General features: G+C 39.6%; 2 non-coding genes across 2 annotated transcripts; both read right to left on the bottom strand.

Moving 5' to 3' along the window:
• Positions 1 to 3,878: 3,878 nt before the first annotated feature.
• Trnaw-cca (transfer RNA tryptophan (anticodon CCA)) lies at positions 3,879 to 3,950 on the bottom strand. The gene has a single exon. It is a non-coding gene; the product is annotated as a tRNA-Trp (tRNA).
• Positions 3,951 to 5,876: 1,926 nt separating this feature from the next.
• Positions 5,877 to 5,948, bottom strand: Trnaw-cca (transfer RNA tryptophan (anticodon CCA)). The gene has a single exon. It is a non-coding gene; the product is annotated as a tRNA-Trp (tRNA).
• Positions 5,949 to 19,697: the final 13,749 nt, after the last annotated feature.

Below are 19,697 nucleotides of genomic sequence, written 5' to 3'. Positions count from 1 at the left end.
CATGTCTTGGGCAGCTTCAACTGCGCGTAAAGTTCGTCTGTGTAATCATCGAGTTTCGTATTCTACTAAGACGCTCCAAAAACTTCAGTCAATCATCGGTACTTTCGAGGTGAAGGTTGTGCACGTTAATTATGCTAATATTAAAGAATCGGCCCTTAATTCTTAACCTGCACATTTGGGGGTTGATCGGCCACCACCCGATCACCCGCTTCTGCATCTCGCCCATTACTACAAAAGCTGTGCTCGTGTGTATGTGACCATCTTATACGTACGTACCTATAATGTTCCTAATAACGTAATAATGTTCCTAATTTCCAATCGTTAGTCCGTTTTCGTCGCCTGGGTCTTTGCCGATTCTTCCGATTAGAGTTATTATTACTTAACTTACAGAGTCCACTGCTTTGATTTTTTAGTCAGGCTTGCAAAGACTGCCACCAACCCCACGGTATCGCCGGAGAGCCAACGTAGCTCGAAGGAGCCGTCCTCCTCTGTCAGCATACGACCCAGGTTTCCACCGGGGTTGGTTACCCGATCTCCACCGTGGTTGCTCGTATCCCGGCTGGTACCACGAGGAGGTAGGGGTAGGAGTTGCTGGGTAAGAGGCTGTGGATCACTGTGGGGTCTATTTTATGCCCAGTGCGCAAGGCACCGATGGTGCGCATTACCCAGGCGTTTACCAGCCAACGCTGGTACGACGCTGAAAGGGTTAAATTCATTTGTGATTTCAGTCACTTTTCTGACATTAGATGAACTATCATCACGAGGTCTCACATACTTCTTAGTATTGCGGATGACGTCGAATCCGATGATCCAACTTGGGTGTCGCGGATGACGTCGAATCGGATGATTCAACCGCAAAGAAATGGGGTAAACGATGTTACGGTTGCTAGCGTGGGACTTCACATGGTAAAAAAGCAAAGCCATGGGTATAAACGTCCTTCAGAACTTGACCCTTCTTTATCGACAGACTTCACTGCCGGTTATTAGAGTACAGGAAAATTACGGGGCTAGTGCAAAGATCCTATTAACACTGTAGCGGCACCGCCCAGTCGATATTCGAACGTACGACGAGTGGCTTGTTAGGTCAGCATCGTACCCCGGAGCTAACTGGGCGGGATTCACATGGTGCACGTGGCAAGATAAAGTAGGATTGGAAACGATAAGAAGTAGTGGGGGAATTCATTTACCTTAGTACGCTAGTAGCATGTGACAATAATGTAAGCTACGAATAGGGGTTTCTACGCATTACGTAGTTAGCTGACGTCCGGTAGTTCGCAAATTCGCACAAAACTGGCGTTCTACAGAACACTAGTTCGCCCGGTCGCTCTTTATGGGAGTAAGCTACGGATGCTGAAGGAAGGCTGCGATGGGCAGGCCACGTTGTCAGAATGCCCGCCGACAGAGTAACCAAAATTATTTTCAGGAGCAAATCAGAAAAGGCCGTAGACTCTGGGACAGATGCCGCAAGCCGCAACCAGCAGATGTGCACAGTCGAGGAAACTCGAGGGGATTTGAAAGCACGGCAGGTCACCCAAGCAGCACAGTTTTGGCTCTTCTGGTTGTAGCAACTCAATTATGACTGAAATTAGTTATATATCGGTTGCTACAACTAGCTTGTAACAACTGTGCTAGTAGGGCAGTACGACAGTACTGGAGTACCGTAATTCGTTCGGCGCAGGATCGAATGATTTTAATATTTTTTTTATTGGTATTCCATCTGAAGAATTTATTTTAGTTAAATTAGGACTTGGAATCAAATTTTATTGCTGGTTTACTAATCACTGCACCAGGATCTCCGTAATGCGGTACTTCCGACGCCTGAGGGGGGGAGAGGAATATTGGGTAGTTTTGAATTAAAAGGTTTGCTAGAGTTTTATTTGAGGTTGGCATGGTAGATAAGACGGATGTTTTTCTTTGTTTGTGTAGGAAGATTGCTACTCAGATATGGAGACGTCTTCGACGTCCATTACAGTATATATATTAGTGTTAGCTAGGGTTACCGTATCGGTCCAACTAAAAATCAGGACATTTTTCCCAAACATGTAGATGAAGATTTAGATTCGACAAAGTGACCAGCCTAACCCGTCTGTCTCCCTATATTTAGACTACAGAAGTATCAAGAACTTGTCTCTATTGTACTCGACCTAGGCTTCTCGTCGTTAATTCGTTGAGCATCTCCACATTCGCAGGTCAGCTTCAACCTGGTTGAGCTATCCAGTATGTAGGGCTTCAGTATTCCTGCCATCGGGGTATATCCTGGCGACATGGCTGGACCACCGTAGCCTCTCGACTTTCACCAGGGGTACGATACTTCGTTTTTAGATCGGCGTAGATTGTCCCCGCCGTCTCAAGGTTTCTAGTAATGATGTGCAAATCGTTTGGTTATTTTTGTTGAAAATCGCTCCTCTTATTTTGACGCCTTCAACAGCGATGTTAAATAGCATATGGGACTGTCCATCGACCGTCTCGATAGAACTATAGAGTGCTATCAAAACACGCGCATAGAGCATCACTCGCTTCAGGGTAGCTATGATCAGCCGTTTTGTTCAGTTTGTCCGGATAACCGTTCTTGTGCACTAACTGTCATAGCTCTTTGCGCTCAACTGTATCGTATGCTACCTTGAAATCCACGCAAATATGATACGTGGATATATTGTACTCCCGATATATTGGGAGGAATTGTTTGAGTGTAAAATTTTGATCCGTAATAGCACGGGTTCGCATTAAGTCCGGCTGATACTGCTCTACGAATTTTCTTGCTATTGGAGATAGGCGTTGTAACCAAATATAGGAAAGGATCCTGTAAGCGGCGTTGAACCGCGTAATACCGTGGTTGTAACGCTAATCGAACCGATCGTTCTTTTTGTAGACGGGACAAAACATACCTTTCATCTATTCCTCCAGCAGATTGACTGCTTCCACCTGTCGACCACCTTTTTTGTTTTCAGTAAAGTAAAGCAGGATTTCGTTTTGAAAATCTGAATTTTTCGCTGTAAATCAGGACACCAGGATAACGCATGCGAAAACAGGACATGTCCTGGTAAATTAAAACGTGTGGTCACCCTAGTATTAGCCCTTCTATCATCGTTGCTACTGCTTCGTGTTTGATGGGGTATTAGTATTACAGTTTGGTTCTTCGTTCCTTGTCTCGTGATTCTTCACGTGTAGGATGGCTGTTTTCATCGCTGCTTTCGTCATTCGATCTTGTTGTCAATAGTTTGACTTTCTTGGCGTTTGGTTGTGATTGATCTGACTTCATGGCAGCGTTGCCAACCGGTTTTTACGAAAATCTTGAAAGCGAGATTAAAAGTGACTGGAAAAAGACTGGCTGTCATTTGCTCTAATGCAAAACAATGTTTGGAAAACGTCTTTTTTTGTCTCATTAGGTATCAAAAAGACACATCTAGAAGGTTGGGAACGCTGCTTCATGGCGAAAACGGCAATTTATTGATAAAATCCAATATGGCGGTCGACATTTTTTTTACTCAATTTAAAAGCCCTATTCTTCTTCTTTACAGAACCGAGAAATTTGTTAGTTGTTTCATAGGAAATTTATGTAATATCACTTGATATAGATCTCATGGTTTGTTGAAAATTCAAGTTTTTTGAAACTGTTATGCCGCTTGGCGAACGAGGAGTCCATTATTTTGAGGTATTAAAAATGCAATTCTCATTTTTTAACCATTTCCAACCAATTAAGTGCAGAAGTTCTAATAATTCTAAGACCTCATGTCACTAGTGGCCCTGTTTCAACGAGAGTTACTCTAATTAGCTTGGAATTAAAAGCGTTGGAATGAAGTAAACGCACCATTGGCAACTCAAAAAGCAAACTTCGATCTAGCAAAAATAGACTAAATAGCTCGATAGATCTTCGCTGTTGACCCCGACGTGATTTGAACACGCAACCTTCTGATCTGGAGTCAGACGCGCTACCGTTGCGCCACGGAGTCTTGCTGAGAAGATCACGGTTGTTTGCTAGTATCGTTTTCAATAGTTACGATCGCGGAGCGTAACCGAGCAAGCTGCAGTGCCACTGCATCGTAGTTTCCACCGAGTAAAGGTACCTAATAATTATTTTTCTCTGTGCTGCTCAATTAACGCTTGATTAATTAAAATTATTTAATGCGATTAACTGTATGCGAATTGTCTCCGTGTTTCTTGTAATCTAATAACCAATGTAATTAATTTGCACAAGGATAGCGCACTGCAGAGGTCTTAAAATCAAATCGGAGTTAGATCAATTTTTGGACTGTTGTTTCCACACTCATTAAACAAGTATAAAAATAATTAATACAAAAAGAGCCTTAGCGTTTTTTACGGCGTTGTTTACTTTTGCCTTGCGGTGCCCCAGTGGTATCTCCGTCAGCCGCGAAACCGGTGTTATTAAGTCAAATAGCAATTAATATCGCCGAGATCTAATTATACGCTATTGGCACGGTAAAAGAGGCAGTAAACAGCACATCCACCGGGCGACAGACCCAGCCACTCCGGGTGTGTGATTATGTTTATGTCCTCTAATTTGTGTCATTAGCCACCCAAAGCTACCAATTATACGGCGGGCAGCCTTCACTCCTTCGGCGCATACATACTGATACATAGTGGTCCAGCACCGGTCCACCGGTTCAGGCTGGGTCCGACATAATGGGCTGCTAAAACCCCGAAAGATCCATTTAACTCCCCCGGAGGGCAAACTTAACACGATCGTTTGCAAAATCAATTAGGTGACACCGAACGAACTGCATCAACGAACGGTGACAACGCAACGGTGTGGCTCAAGTGTACCGTGTAATTATTTAATCACACGTTCGAGGTTCGAAGAAACATGATTTGCTGCCCTGAGCGAAGAGGAAGAGGAAACCCCTAACGGCTTATCGCGTACTGCTTCTAGACGCCATCAAATTCATTGCCATTGATGTTTCCTTCGTTTTTATCTAAGCACGATTAAAACACAGAGTTATGATATTGATTGCTTTATTATAGCCTGTTGGAAGTTGGCCTACCGTAGGTAGGCATGGACTCGATCCGTGTTACTTAGGTCGTTTTGATAACAATCTCAGACTGCCCCTTTAAACTGGACCAAGTTGCTACGGTTTGTTATGACAGTCCAGTTATTTCTAGTTGCTGATCTGGGCAATTCGGTCGTAAACGCCTTCAAGTTCAACAGCCATACTTAAGCAGCCGGAGGAATTTAATTAACCAGCAGCGGTCTACATCACCGCCGTTCCATTCAGCGGCTGTCGGCTTTAAGTAAAATAGTGAAATTTTAATCAATCGATGTAGATAAGCCCCGCTGTAAATGAGAACTACCTGCCAGTCGTTCAGGACCACAAGTTCTGTCCTACACTGTTCGGTTAATCGACAACGGCAGCAGCAGTAGCAGCGCCGGGCATCATTCCTACGCGTGGTGGCGATTGCGATCGGTGTCACTCGCAAAGCAAGCAAAAAAACCAACAAACGGCACTTGTTCCCCTTAAACGGATTAGTTCGGTGCGGAAAAAGGAAAGTTGTCCCTTTGATCGATGTGCCTCTGGTTCGGTTCTGGGTGCGGGGTAACAATTAACGGCGGCAGCTAACTATGTTGCTACTAGAATTTTAATTAACACCACACCAAACCATACCTACCTACCGGTCTAAAGAGAGGTGTCCGGAATGGGACCGTACGCACCTCATAAATCGACGACGTCGACGATGAATGTTGTGCGAGTGGATTGGGGGCTCTGTCAATTTTTCTTAGCTTAATATCATTATTGATTAATAAATTAATTACTGACCGATCCCAAAAGCGGTTTTTCGCCGTGTAATGAATAAATTAACGGCACATGCTAATAAAAAAGTGCGCCGTGCTTAAGTTGACGGGTTAAACTCGGCTTCATTGTTGACCCCGACGTGATTTGAACACGCAACCTTCTGATCTGGAGTCAGACGCGCTACCGTTGCGCCACGGAGTCTTGACGATTTAGTTTTCTGCGATTTCAAACCTAAAATGCGCTCTACTTGGTGGCTTGGTGGTTTCTATCTGCTGTCTACAAAATATGATTAATTAAAAATTTATATAAACGATTGGCTCATGTGATATGACGTGTACCGGGCAGAGTGACTATCGTGAGTATAGTCAGTGGCTATTTATACTTCGTAGTTACGGTAGCCTCCTATAGGCTTATCAATAATTTATGGGGTCTTTACTTTAAGCTCAATTTGTTTTGAAAGTACTACGCGCATACAAAAAACGGGTGCTCGAAAACTAAAACTAATCAGCAAAATAATTTGATTTGCAATCTAGATGACAACGAAAAATATCAAAAGACTCGACGAAATCATGTAAACTGCTTAGGGTAAATTAATGTAGAGTAAAATAATGAAGATGATTTTTTTTAAGATGCGTTTTCATACCGTACTAGAGGACCCGGCGTGCGTTGCTACGCCATTCTAAAAAGTTGCTAATTTCTAAAGAGTTGCTTAATTGTAATTTTGCAACTAAGATATTCCTAAATCTTACCGCAAATTTTTAATCCCACGTTACAATTTGGGTTTTATTTACCATGAAAATGGTATAATGTTGGTAAAATCGCAATAAAATATCAGTGCAGCTCGTTTGCAATCAGTTGAAAAACTGGTCAGAAACCATAGTCTTAAAGCAATCTCCACATTTTTTTTCTTTGTATTTTCATTTCGACAACGTATTTTCTCTTCAATTTTGTTTTTAAAATAAGAATTACATTTTCTTACTTTTATTTAATTTGACTCATTATCTAGCTTTCAAAATTTTGTTCAAAATTTATTCTATAAAGCTTGCTTCAAATAGTGTTGGAACAAAAACAATTGCGTGTATTTCAGTTATTTATTATTGAATTCGAGATCTTTTCTCACACAAATGCAGCATTTTCTTCATAGCTTAAAAAAAATACGGACAAAATTATTCGTCACGGTTTTGAAGGAATTCTCGATCCTGTAATATGGCTCATTAGGCAGCACACACTTTGTTTGTCCATCGTTTTGGCTATCTTATTCCACCAGATTCTTTATCTGATTGATGTCTTTGACAACTTTTTCCTTTGCCTTGAACAGGGACGTAAAATGTTAAAGAAACTGGCTAAAGAAGTGACAGGTAACTCATTTTCGGTTCGTCGAAACCAAGTGCGCATGAATCTCGATGAAACCTTCTGAATCTTTTGCTCGAAAACTTGCGGAGTATCAGTCGATGAACACGGCAGAAAATAAAGACTGCAAGTAAACGGCAACAAATATCATCGTATCATCACGAAATCGATCCGTGCTGCCTAACGAAAACACCAGGCAATCAAATTTGTATCGTACAGTTCATAAAATCGCCTAAATGTTGAACTCGAAAAAATATTGTTAGAACTTTTCCTAGCAACTTTGAACAGAGTCACGCACAACAATCATCGTTGAGCAAATCAGATTTAATGATGACAGGAGGCCGCGAGTGATGGAGCGCCAATGTCGTTTCTTTAGTCAGATTCTTTATAAAATGTATTGGTTGGTGACAAAAATTTGAAGACATTTACCATTCTTGCGACATGTTACTGCTACACATGCACCAAAAAGAAATGCAAGAATAACGAAAACATCTTTTGTTCTACGTATCGTACACTTTTGAAGAAGGACTACTTCTTTGATTTCTATATTGGGGTGCACTAAAGAATCTGACTAAAGAAACGACATTGGAGCTCAGTCACTCGCGGCCTCCTGTCATCATTAAATCTGATTTGCTCAACGATGATTGTTGTGCGTGACTCTGTTCAAAGTTGCTAGGAAAAGTTCTAACAATATTTTTTCGAGTTCAACATTTAGGCGATTTTATGAACTGTACGATACAAATTTGATTGCCTGGTGTTTTCGTTAGGCAGCACGGATCGATTTCGTGATGATACGATGATATTTATTGCCGTTTACTTGCAGTCATTATTTTCTGCCGCGTTCATCGACTGATACTCCGCAAGTTTTCGAGCAAAAGATTCAGAAGGTTTCATCGAGATTCATGCGCACTTGATTTCGACGAACCGAAAATGAGTTACCTGTCACTTCTTTAGTCAGTTTCTTTAGGGTGCACTTTAGAAAAACGAAAAGGGAACATGTAATAAAAAGTGGTGATAGTTTGCACGCTTATAACTCAGTCATCCGTCAATAGATTCTAGAGATATTGGTATCAATCGATTGGAAATTTTTAAAAAAATCCATTACATCACAGTAGATTACATGGTTTCCTAACAGACGTTTAATAATTGAGAAAATATGAGTCGAATATTTAATATTTCATTATTTGCATTTTTTTGCAACGTCGGTGCTTCCCTAGCACGGATGACAGATATATATACAATATGAGCTATGGGTTAATCTTCCTTATGCTTGTATCTAATTTACGCCCTACATCAGTCGGTCACCGGCTTTCGTTGGCGAAACATCAGCAAGCAGCTAGCTTGCGACACATCGGACAGTCAGTTTTCGAGTCGATTTTCGAGTGTATTTGAAACATTGTTTGCCTTTGCCTCGATGCGCGTCACCAGTCGGTCACCGGCTTTCGTTGGAGACACATCGGCAAGCAGCTAGCTTGCGACTCATAACATCATAAACCAGTAGCGTTTGTCCGATAAACAGTATTCCCACCATTAATCCACACACCAATAACCTATCTGATGGACGAAAGTAGACAATGGACACCACGAGTCAGAAATTTGAGAAGTTGAGATTAACAAACGGACCTTTTCAGGTCCACCATTTAAATTAGCTGAAGAGTTGAAATTATGAATTTCTCACATGTAAGAACACAATCTTTTAGCTTTCGTTACTCGCGCCAACTCCGATTTATAGGCATGCTTAAACGTAACGGAATTCACTCGAATACTAATGCCACTTGGTGAAAAACTTATGGAACTTTACTGAAAACAGTAATTTTATTTATTGCTGGATTCCCGAGATATTCTGAGATAAAGTCAACGGTTCACAGGCGTTGTACAAAATACAACAGCGTGAGTAAACCTTCCGTTACTGCGCAACTGGGGAATCTATTATATGAAATTCATACAAAAATCACCGGTTTTGGCATTGGGAGACGAATTGCTCTACATTCGTAGTCTTACTTCAAGCCTGCGCCCGTGCCACTAGGACCCTTGTACTTTTTAGTATCGGGGAGAAAATGTCACCAGTCTTCGAGACACTTTTTTGTATTCTCTTTTACTGTTGCGCACGTAAACCAAACATACAGCTTTCTCCCAAACAACACGGTTTTAAATAAGAAGGTCCCCAATACACTTTACTCTCTATCACTACTCTATACTATTCCAACTTCAACTGTAAACAAAAAGTGACAAATGCATGTCATTTCTACACGACATTTCGTATAAATGTTCAGCTGACGTACGAAAATGTTTGCTTATTATCATGTAGGGTACGTTGCTGCTTCGTCGTAATTGCCTATTCCCGTCCTATCCAACACAAATTATTAAAAATATCAGCGATTTTTATGACACATAATGCAAAATTAGTTATTTCCTAATATTTTAGTTTGTTGACTATCACACGCGATCAATCAAAGTGAGCTGAGATCTATTTAAATGATTTTTTTCATTACAGAATTCCTATCAGCCAAATTTCCTACGTTTTTTCGTGCGACGAAGAAGAAAATGCCGACTAATCGTTTCAATTTCCGTCATTTATAAAATGAAAATAACCCACATAACGCATTGTCGTTATTACGCAGCTGAGAAAACTTGCCTGACCAGCAGAAATGTTGCAGAATAACATCTGTCATGCCGTCCTACACAAGTACATGCGCGCTAGCTTCGTAAACATTATTGTGATTTTTAGTTCGGACGATGAAAAATTTTGATGGACGGATTTTAAAACGGTACGACGAATTTTAGAAATAAAGTCAGTTGCGTAATTTCAATAAAATGCTTTTCTAATTGCTTTTTAGTGAATTCAAAGTGCACGGATCCGAAGGTAAATATGTTTGAGTCAAATCAGTGCAAGAATTTTTGTGGTTTTCATTAAATCCGCCTAAGAAATGATGAAAATTAGAGCGGCTTACTACGACGGGAATTAGAAATAAACCCTACGTGATTAGAAATAATCATAAGCGTTACGACTATGTAAGTATTTATATTCGATAATATCCGATTAAGCGCGACTCGCTTCGTAATGCTATACAATTTTGTGCTGAAAATCGTATGTATGTCAGTTATTATCATTATATACGATTGAATATCAACTTGGGCCCACTTTATCAAGCTTTATTTACGATTTAGAATTTTTTAAAGATATTTACGATCATTTTCGTACATTGATATACGAGTTGGTGTTAGTTGGGTGGGCTCTTAATCTCCGGATACACTTGATTATGACGTATTGAGAATCATTTTCTTTTTTAATATTTGTCGACCTTTTAAAGCATTTTCCATCGATTTTGAGAGTAATTGGGGATCGTTTTCTTTTTCGGCTTGGTTCAAGGATGATTCTGAAACTAGTTTAGGGTCTTTTCCTTATTATTTTTTTTGCGAATATCCGTCAACCGAAATAAAAATTGGCAAAAATTTGCAATAATCAGTATCAGCATGTATCAGTAGTCTTTCTGCTACATTCAAACTATTTGAAAGAGCAGTGACTAATTTCAATCTTGTTAGAGCAAATTGCTATATTTGCACTGACCAACACAGATTTCTGCCTGGCCAATCCGTTAGCACGATCCATCTAGATTATACGTCTACTTGTATATGCGACCTAGAACAAGGTCGATCGTAAAGACCGTAAAATACTGCTGCAAAATACCAGAATAGTTGTATTCCAAACACGACCGCGTAGTTGGTGTAGACCAGTTTTTGAACTGACACCCTGCGGTAAGACGTAGGTCTACGTCAAAATTTCGGGAATCGGTACATCTTGAAACTCTACGAAATGGCACAGTTCCTACCTATGTGGCAGTGTTCTATGTGCGCAGTCTGACTCCTGCTTCTCTTACCGGCTTACCCACCTCTCGGGTGTTCCTCACGGCAGTAACCTGGGACCTCTTCTCTTTTTACTCTTTGTCAAATATATTGCTTTGCTACTTGAAGTCAGATACAAGCCGATTTATGCTGACGATGTGAAATTATATTCGATAGTTCGTACCATAGATGATTGTGTTTGGCTTCAGAGGCTCTTGGATAAGTTTGTTGATTGGTGTATGATAAATTGATTTGTTATCAGCATCACGAAATGTCTATTTTTGCTAACAATTACCATTTGCATCAATTACCAATAGCATTTATTCACAAGAGTCGATCACGTAAACGACCCTGGTGTACTGCTTGACACCAAATTTAACTTCAGCATTCATCGCGCCACAGCAATATCGAAAATTTCCGGTTTCATAGTTAAAATTCCGGAAAAAAATAACCATAACACGAAGATAAAAAGTATTGTAACAGTAGGATATAAAATACAGTAAAAACAATTGAATTTATCGTCAAAAAAGATAACCAACCCATCAAACTTATTGTAGTCTACCATAATTTTCATGGTTTTGAGAGATTCTACCATAAAAATGACGGGTTGTTAAGTATCTTAACAATAAAAAAATCTATTTTTTCGCGAACAAAAATTTTCATTTACCATGAATGTTATCGTCCTTTTATGGTAATTTTTCAAGCGAAAAAACAAAATATAATTAAAAAAGGCAGTAAATTTTGGATGAAATATGGCCAATTCTATCCCATTATTTTGAATCAAAAATATGAATAAAATTAAAATTTGGGGCACTTTTACAATAAATTTACCATAAGTTTCATTGTCAACAATAAAAGCTGAAACGATAAAAAAGAAGAAAAACAAGTTTGTTGTTTTTCTTCTTTTTTATCGTTTCAGGTATTCTACTAAGACAAAATAAACATTACTGTTTAGACGTATTGTTTCTACTACAAAATTTAATGTAAATTTTTTTACGGGATAACACGTGCCTTCAGTGATCCAAGTACTGTACTGCTAGCTTGGTTTGTCCCAACGCGCCCTTCGTTCTGCCGGACTACTGCAATCGAGATACCACCCACCTCGAGAATCCCTGTAAGTTGATTTTAACGCATTTCACCTACGATTTGCAGGCCTCATCAATATCTGTATCTGTCAAAATAAAATAAATAAAATTTAACCAGAAAAAACGCGACGAAGATTTTGAGGTAGGTCTGTCTGTCAGGCATTTAAAAAGTCTGGAAGATCCATGCAAATCTGGAAGGTTGGCAACACTGTCTCTAGGAAAAGCATTCATTTTGGGTTAAATAAAATAGGTTGGCTGCCAAAATTAAGGTAAAATGCTAACCACTTTTACCATATGTGTTCTAAATGACCTTTAATTGTATGATAAGCAATGCATGAACACTTGATACAATCAAATCTCGTTTTACATCCACTATTAGGGGGATGTTCTTCTTTTTCTTCAAAAACACAGCCCTTCTGATTTTTTCGAGGAAAGCCACAAATGCCAATGAACGTTGATAATTTTAGTTCCGGTTTAGATAATAGTATTCAACCTTGAACAAGACTAAAAGTATAGTCGAAACGTTGATGACTTTATAAAATCCGTTCTAATATAATTAGACTAACAGCCGACAATAAGGAAAACATTCCAAGTAACAATTTAGGTTTTATTACACTCTTATGATGGCATTTCAGACCAAAATTGGTCATGAAAACCACCATAAGATTACAATAAAACTCACATTGTTGCTTGGGATAGCGGTATAACAAAACAGTTTTCGCATTGCACTTTGCAATATTTCAGGTTCAACTTAGGCTTTGTAGAGCAATTTTTGATAGATGTGTGCAATACTATCTTCGTGAATTAAAAAAACTTTTTGTTATCAAGTTCTGGAACACTTTGAATGAGCGACTTGCGTTTAAAAAGTCCTAATAAACTAATAACAACAACTTTGATTATGGAGAAATTTGTTGTGCACTGAATCAAAATGTATTGTTACACTAGATTGATGTTTGAAACATTTCCAATTATATTTCTAAATTCTAGTGATTAATGTATTTTTTTCTTAAATTTACCGATTGATAAGATGCTAGAATACCGTTTAAATTCATTCTAATGAATTTTAATGAAAAATTTAATTGAAGGCAAAATCACATTTCAAATTTATATTCACATTCACTGATTTTAAATTGATTCGTCACTTATAGTTCTATCACTTCATTCGCGGAAAATCTATTTGTAAATAAAACACTTCTTTGGTTATCCAAGTTTTGTACAAACATATGAATTGAAGTAAATAATTTTTTTATTCCGCTGCTTTCAAGCTTACAATTTTCAGCCCACATATTTGATCCAATGATCAACACTTTTCACGTTTATCTCCGCTCGTAACATTCACTTTAATGCACATCCTTTTAACCTTTTCCACAATCCATCTAACCGGTAACAACTCATCTTCGACACTAACGTTCCGTCGAACAGCGGCACAACCAGCTTCAACAGTTCCTGTCTAATCTACATCAGATGTTCCAGCACAAAACAAAAAAAAGAATGCATCCCATAACAACCGTCAGAATGCGAACAGCAGCAGCCGGAGTGCCACAACGACATCGCCGCGTTGTCGTCGGTCGGCAGGAAGCAAACTCACATTAAAATAATAATAAATTTAATTTACATAAACTGCTTTCAAATGTTCCATCCTTTTCTGGCGATCCTGGCCCGGTGGTACCGCGCATAAGTCGTTTCCCATTGTTCCGGTTCTGCTGTCAGAAGGAGGGCAATATTTTCATTTCATTTCGGTTTGAATTGCGCGCGAAGCGCGTTTCGTTAGGCAACAATCGAAATCCTTTCCTCAGCAGAGGCAGAGGCACAACCCGAGGGTGACGGTAAAGATTTCGGTGGGTTTTATCCTTTCACTATCTTGCCGAAGGAATCAACCGTCAGCGTCGACGCGGAGACTATCTATCTTTGCAGCTACCTGCACCGTGCCTCCGCTGGCTGCTAGGGATGGCCCAAAACACTATTTTCCAGGTAATCTCTGAACAAAAAGCATCTCTGTTAGGAGATCGAATGGAAAATCGTTTACCTTTGCCTTCGTAGGTACACGTGGCTTCCTCGTTGCTCAACAGGCTGCTGCATTCAGCAGGCAGTCGGTCTGTCGCACTTTGTCCTTTCCATTTAGCTCTAATTCACTCTCGTCGGTTTCCTGCGTCGCTTGGAAAGGGGTTAAAATAATAATAAATTACACATGCATAAATTATGTTTGCTCTATTCATTGAAGCGGTTATTATTTCAGTTCAAGCTGCCTGGCGCTTCTTCTTCGCTTGTGTGCATATGTGCAGTGCATAATGTGAGAAATGGGAAAGATCCTTGCAGACTCCCTGACGGACGGGGTTGCGAGATACCGATACGCGAAAACCGTTGACGGTTCAGCCCTCATTTACGATGAGCACATCAGGATGAGGATGATGATGATGATGGGTACAAGAGAGCGTGACGGCCTTTGCTTCTGGAAAACCACAACGGAAGGGAGCCCACCACCGGCACCGGTGATGGTGGGATTTTGGCTGGATTAGAATATGATTGATAATGAGTAGGATTTGCCAGCAATGTTTTCGACGGCATGCTAGTAACAACTCCAGCTGTGATGGTAAGGTTTCCCAGGCTCTCTTCGTTGCAAAGGTTATTTGCATCAACTAAAATGCACATGGCGTTTCTGTGGATGCTGAGCTGGCATGCATTGCGCCAAGTGGGAAGTGCTGCTGTTCCACTAGAGGCAAACCACTACATCTGTATTGTCGTAGACATGGTTGATGACGGTGCGTCACTTTGGAGGCTAAAGTAATTTGCTGCTGCTTGCTAGCATAACAGCGGCAAAGCTGCAGGATTGGTGTGCTTTCATTTACTTACCGACTCATCTGTGCTTTTCCTACCGGCCGGCTGTCGGAGGAAACTGTCATCTGCTAAGATATGAGGGTAATTCAGAGACAGCTGACGACATGCGTTTGTTAGTCGTGTCTAGTACTTGTCATCAGTTGTGCAGTCTCGTTCGTCATCATCACCGATGAGATTACGTGTGTCCTATGATATTCGTACAGCAGTCACTTCCAACAATCTAGCTTAGAAATGGTAAATGGGCCCTTAGACGTTATTAGAAGCAAGCTGACAACTGTCTGTTGTGTAGACAACAGACTTAAAAGCTGCCTTTGGCCGAATTGATTATGCAATAGTTTTGCGCAAGGTTTCCCGGTTGGTTTCCTGTATTTCTTCGCAGTTTACGAATACTTCTGGAGTTCCTCAAGGTAGCAATATGGGACCGCTGTTTTTCTTACTCTTTTTCAACGACGTTACTTTACTATAGGTTACCGACTCGTATATGCGGATGACCTGAAACTGTTTTAGGTAGCTGAAAAAATTGATGATTGTCACCGCCTACAAGCTTTACTGGATATGTTTTTTAATTTGGCGTAAACAAAACTGGAATTGAGTTGTGCAGAGTCGATCATGGTACTGACCTTTGTATTTTACTTGACATCAAGTTAACATATAACTCACACCACGGAACAATTATTTCGGAGGCGTCAGCTTGGATTCATCTCGAAAATTGCACGGGGCTTCAAAGATCCATACTGCCTCAAATCATTATACTGCGCCATTATTCGACTTGAGAAATTTAGCTTAGTATGGTGTCCTTAGCAACTTACATGAGCCTTGCGCATCGAACGAGTGCAAAGGAAATTTATACGGATTGGTTTGCGACATCTACCGTGGCGTAATCCTGAGAACCTCCACCGTGCTTGGACCGCTACCGGCTACTTGCCCACGATTCAATAGAACACCGACTTAAAACTTACCAAGCGGTGGTTATGGCTAAAATTTTGAATAGAGAATTTGGTTTTCCAAAGCGGTTGTCACTAACGGACTTTCGCGCTTCACAACGGAGTCTACGATCGACCGCTTTACTCCACTACATACTCCATTACACGGTTTACTTTACACTACTGGAATTCTCAGACCTTGATAGAAGGTGGAATCTCAATCTTTAGCAACTCGCCGCGTTTTGGTAGTTATATTAAAACAATGGAATTGGCTAGTTGAAATGAAACGAAGTTAAATTGAAATCCTATTCAACTTGACAAAAATATTAACACATTTAACATTCTATTTGGTATTATTTTTGCGAATTTTTGATGGTTGCGGTTTTTTTTTGTCATTTATGCGTCACTTTTGAGTTAATTTTTTGGCCCTGTTTTGATGCTATTTTGAGTTTTTATGTTACTTTTGTGCCGTTTTGGAGCAATTTTTCTATCATCTTTGGATCATTCTTATACCATTTGTATAACAATTTATCATCTGTGAAAGTTTTATATTATTTTGGTATTTTTTTTGCTATTTTTGTCAACAAACTTCAAGTTATTTATGTGCCATTCAGATATATGTTTTTTGTATATTTTTTACATCAATTAAGTTGTGTCATTTTTATATGCTTTGTGTTTAATTTTTGTCTCGTTTTTGAGTTCATTTTATATTATTTATGTATGATCTTGATCATACTTTTTGTTATATTTGGATCTCTTTGTACATTAGTTTTTTATTTTTTTTTGTTTCGGTTTTTGTGCCATTTATGGGTAATTTTTGTCACATTTGCATTATATTGTATCATTTTTGTATCACTTTAGTGACATTCTTACATTATTTAGGTACTGGCTCCTGGATCATTTTTGTCATGATAATACCGGATTACCGTGACCGCCCCTAATTCTGCACAGCTCCTAATTCTGCGCATTTTTCTTTATACATTTTCTTTATACACAACATTGTGCATAACTATGATCATTGCGTTATTTTTTTATAAATGTCTGTTGAATATTACGCCATTATTCACTAACGGGCCATAATATTTGAGAGCGAAATAATTTAACGTGAAACTGAAAGTATTTTATATCGTCGTTAGCACCAAGGCTAAGATTGTCCTTCTAGAAAATTACCAAATTTATGATTGAAATTCTTTGCAATGATCAAATTACCCACCATAGTTAGAAAGAATAAAGAGTTTTAGTCATGTTTTAGACAAAAAGGGTGATTGCATGCTTTGTTTTTCTTAGAAAAATGCGATGCAATAATGCGCAGATTTAGGCACAGATTTTTTATTCATGTTCCAAATTCTGCGCAGTAATGTATCCTACGAAGAAATCGCGAAAGAATACGCAACCTCGCCCAAATGGCTGAGGTATAGAGGCATGAAAATTCAAGTAGAATCTTTAGCTTGCATTGATTGGCATCCTGTGCTGTGTCTCGGGGTCCGAACCTACGAGCGCCAATTCATGAAACCATGTGTTCTATTTTTTTTGTTAATGTCCAACCTCATGGGGCTGTCAGAGAGTGGGGAAGTGGTTTCTATATGAAAACACAATTTTTAGTATTAGTCTACAGTGTAATGTTCAGTATGCAGAGAACCCGAATTAATTCGCCCTTCACGTTATCGAGAATAAAATATTGAAATGAGGCAATCAAAATGATAACAATATTCCTTTGCCACCCGGACAGCACAAGAAGGCCGGATCATGGATGTAATTATGGTAATGGCTAATGCCGGATTTTTTTGCGTGCTTTCAGCGTATAAAGACATAAAAAGCATGGCAAGAGTATTTATTTTCACTTTTGCGCAGAATTAGGAGCAAATATGCGCAGAATTAGGAACATGGGCAAGAAAGTGCGCAGAATTAGGCACCGTGGATAAGTTTACAAAACGAAAAAAATACTCAATTGTTGGTCGACTTATAATTCCCATATTTTTTACCAGATATTATATACCGTAGCACTACACGTTGCTGCTATCTACGTTGTTAATTTAAATCTAGAATACTTAGAATAGCGGAAGAATCATAAAAATGTCTTAACTGCGCAGAATATGGTACGTTCACGGTACCTACGAATGGCCGAAACACAAATGGTCGAAATTGCAAATGACATAATATATCTAATGGCCGAATTACGAACGGCCGAATCACAATGCCCGAAACACGAACGGCGAATCACAAATGGCCGAAAATAATCACGGTACCTGCACAAATGTTGGGTATATGCTGTCCTTACACGCTGCCGCTCGTTCGGACTTTACTGAGGGATAATCCCTACTAGTCAGTAAACCTAGGAAAATGCATGCACCTAAATAGTAGTGGTTCCTGCGGAGTGGCCGCGATTTGGCCATTTGTGTTTCGGCCATTCGGTACCAGCCCATAATACCATACCCAAGTAACAATGAGGGTTTTATTACACTCTTATGATGGTTTTCATGACCAAAATTGGACACAAATACCAGCATAAGAGAGTGATAAAACTGTAATTGTTGCTTGGGATATCTACAAAATAAGGTTTGATATAAAATGGCGCACTTATAAATTAAATCCTTCGGTTTTTTAGCCAAAGAAAACGATTTAACATGTTTCAGTAACATTTTGGTATCATTTTTGTATCAATTTTGATTCATTTCTAAATCAGTTTTCGAATCCATTCTTGCATGTGTCATTTTTATGTCTTTATCTTTGTATATAAAAGTTAGCGTGAGTATGTTTGTATGCTTGTTTAAATTCCAAATAACAGTTTGAGTTTTATTATACTCTTATGATGGTTGTTATGATCAAAATTGGTCATGGAAACCGCAACAAGAGTGTAATAAAACTTACCTTGTTACTTAGGTATGTTTGTATGTTCCAGAACGTTTTGACCGTTCTCCACCAAACTTGTCGCACATGTTCCTCGATAAAAGCGAATCACCACTGGGGGTTGACAAAATTAAGGGAAGGGTTGCTAACGGGGTGGTAGGCCATAACTCCGATGCGCGTTGATCGTTCTTTAACGAATTTGGTGCACGTGTTACTTGACATAAGGAAATCATTAGGGAGGGTCCCCAACAGGGCGGAGGCCATAACTCCGAAATGCCTTGACAGTTCTTTATCAAACTTGGCACACATCTTCCTTGACATAAGAGAATCAGCACACAGCACTGTGGGGTAGACAAAAGGGTGATCCCTAACAAGGGAGGAGGTCCAAATAAGCAAGACGGACCCGAATGACTTTAAGTTAAAAGGTCCCTAATAAAACCATCATCATCAAATAAGCAAGACGGGTCGCTTTTTTCTTGCATTCAGACCGATTGTAGTTGCACAAGTGGCCGAGAGACAAGGTTATGGGAAGAGGTGAGCGGTAATGGAGGCTGGGGATCCACCCAGAAGGGATCTTTGGAAAAAATGCTTTGTTTTTCTTTCGTTAGAGGGATATCCATAGAGCAAACTGATGCATAATTAGCAACGTGACAGAAGGGGGAGCTGATTGGGAAGGAGCCGACAGGCGGGGAGACGTGGGACGTGAGTATGATTGTATGTTCCGCCATAACTCCGGAACGTCTGGATGGTTCTTCATCAAACGTCGTTTTTTAAACAAATGTTTTTTGACATAAAAGAATCAGCGCAGGGGGGTTGAAAAAAGGGGTGGTTCAAAAATGCAAAATGTTCAAAAGGCTTTGTGTCGATTTATAGAGATTATCGAGAAGAAGACAAATTTGTCTTCTGTGGCTGGTGGACAACAGGATAGTGGCTGGTGGACAACAGGATGGGAACTGAGTGAGTAGACACAGAACACAGTGAAGAAAAATGGCTTCTTACAATATGAGTATTTTTATAACAATAACAGATGTAAGTGACTTAGCAACAAAGGGTCCCCGAGTAAGATC

This window comes from Sabethes cyaneus, chromosome 2, assembly GCF_943734655.1.
Source record: "Sabethes cyaneus chromosome 2, idSabCyanKW18_F2, whole genome shotgun sequence".
Classification (NCBI taxonomy): domain Eukaryota; kingdom Metazoa; phylum Arthropoda; class Insecta; order Diptera; family Culicidae; genus Sabethes; species Sabethes cyaneus.
Note: the sequence above shows the minus strand (reverse complement) of the source record. Positions and strands in the feature narration are given on the sequence as shown.